The sequence below is a fragment of the Aegilops tauschii genome, chromosome 3 (assembly GCF_002575655.3).
Source record: "Aegilops tauschii subsp. strangulata cultivar AL8/78 chromosome 3, Aet v6.0, whole genome shotgun sequence".
NCBI lineage: Eukaryota > Viridiplantae > Streptophyta > Magnoliopsida > Poales > Poaceae > Aegilops > Aegilops tauschii.
In genome coordinates, this window is record NC_053037.3 from 202,628,963 (window position 1) to 202,631,622 (window position 2,660).

Here is a 2,660-nt window from a genome sequence, read left to right on the forward strand (position 1 = left end):
GCAGTTCCTTTCCACCTGAATACCCGTATGGATAATTTCTCGCCCTTACCGAGTATCCGCTCTTCCCCCGTTGTTTATATGATTTGCAAGACACATTGAAATACTATCTGATCTTTTGATAATCCTCTGCCCGCTATTACTCGGCAAATACTTGTCTGCTTGCATTATGGTTGCGTTCCATATGACTAGCAATATTCATTAGTATCCTTTGTCATTATCATTAGAGTCCCTTGATTCAATATGTTGCGAATTCTCGCAGTCCTCAATCAGATCCTAGAATTCATCCTTCCGGCTCAGACGTCATATTAAACATGAGATGGATCTCGACCAATGAAATTGCCATCGATTGTACCCTTAAGCCTACTCAACCTATCCATCCTTGATCAGAGTGTTTGCTTCTGATCCCTTGATTTGGAGCTCATAATTCCTTTGCATTGGAGCTTTGAATTAGTCGGTTGTTTTGATAATCCGATCTCCTTGCTTTCTTTCTTCTGCTGGTTGAGTACCGATGCTCACATCAGGTCTCTTGTGGACCACCAGAACCTTTATGGGATTTTATCCGACGACGTCCTTCATATTCAATAACTTTGTGAGTCTTTTCTCGGATACATAATGCCTTTGGTAAATTGTATCCTCTGCTTTGTCAACCATGCTCTACTATTGAGCTGGTGATAATTACTCTCGAAGCTGGTGGCATATGTTTCTAAGTTGCCCTGATGGGTTGAACCTATGCCTTCCTTAATCTGTGTGAACCCGAAAGTTTTCCAAGGTTCATACTCCTCTGGTAATTCACCAGGTAGGTCTTCGCACTCAAATTATTTTTAATAGAGCAGTGAATGAAAGGTTATGCATTGCAGAAGTGGGAGTCGACCTTGAACTTTGTGTTCATGCCCATGGACACGATGTAGATCCTATCATGGAAGCTTCTTGTAATAATAACTATTTCCTTGATAAATATCATCTGGTATCTATGAATTGATCCTTTGCAACCGTGGTTCCGACCATGATTGTTCTCCTTTGATTCTATTTCTCGGACAAGATAAAGTACTTGCCTTCTGCAGATCAGTACGCCTACCCAACCTTTATTTTGTTCTACCTTCGAGTATTACCCCCCTGGTATCTCGAGATTATCTTGGAATTGCATAACTTACTATGAGTTCTTCATCAAGTACTACATTCTCACTGATTACAATTTTTCATGGGCTCTGAGTTATTAAACACTCAAAGACACCGATAACTGAACCGAGTTCGCACTACGGTTCAACAACCCTTAGTAATCTTCTTTAAGTACGAGTTTGTACCCGATCACGCCATTCCTAGCCTGTTTGGCTATATCATCGTCGTAATGATTTTAACTATGCTACCTGGTCCTTATTCCCAGAGCACCACTTTCGACGATGAGCTAAGCTTACGTCAATTTTCCTCGTCTTATCATTCACCTCGAACAACAATCTTGATTCCGAATTGGTGTCATATCCGTGGTTCCAATAATCTTTTGTTGCATCAGTCCTTTTGCTTGATGCAGTCGTTGTTCGATTGCTTCTTCGTGGAGCCTCTCGACAAAATGTGTCGTGATCATCATCAACATTCTAAGCTCTTCCAGGATATCAATCGGATTCATGATGGGAAATACCATCCTTGCCCCTCGATGATTTGTGTAATCATCGACAACATTCTTACCTTCCCCCAGCACAAACTTGTTCATGTTTTGTGTTGTACCTTGATATCCTTGCTATCTAGCTAAGGTTATGTTCTACCTTGTAGTATTACTGTCTTCTATATCAAGAATGTTGTGAGGATTGCTCCACCTCTTAAGTATTCTTGGTATAGTGATGCTTCTCGCCATCACCATTCCCTTCTTGGTCCCCGTGTTGAGTGAACTCTGTTGTGCGAATTTATTATCTCTGGCAACCCTATTGCTTCAGAGTTAATGGACAATTATTCCAATTTAGTGTGTTGGTTGCTCAATCGCCATTTCGACGTTGGGCATGCAACCCAACCCATATTTCGAATGCACCTTTCAAACCATGTTTAATTGTGTATGTTTTCCTCCAGCATACATCATTAAGTCATTTGATCTGGCTAATGTTATCTCCTTGTTCACATAGTTGTGGAAATCCATCCTTTTTGGAAATGTCAATGGATTGTCGCTGAGTCAATCAGTCACCTCCTCATTCTCTCCTTGAATTAATAATGAACTCATGATTCAGAGCTTGCTTCCATAGTTCATTTACCAAGAATCTTACAATGTCGTCTCATCAAATTGTGTTGCACCTTTCCTTCTCAGGTATCCTGAGTATGAGGTATCCTGACATCAATCCGAACTGAATCTCAGTCAGATATGATGGTTGGGACATTTTCCAAAAGTCGTAAGATTGGTCTTTATGTGACCCGGTAAGGTGATGTCGTGCCTAGCACACCTGGCCGGAGGCCCTATTGTTATAGATTCCTTTTCAGCAAGGTTATCCATTCTTCCATGAGGAAATTGTAAGACTTATTCTATAAGTTGTTCCTGATGGATCCTTTGTGTTTCCAAAGTCCGATCTTTACCCAATGACCATGTCAATGCTATCTCGAAGCATGTCTGTGGTACTCCGATTTTCAACAAGAACATTTGAAGCCCAATGCTAAATGTTTCTTGCTCAATTATCCAAACACCG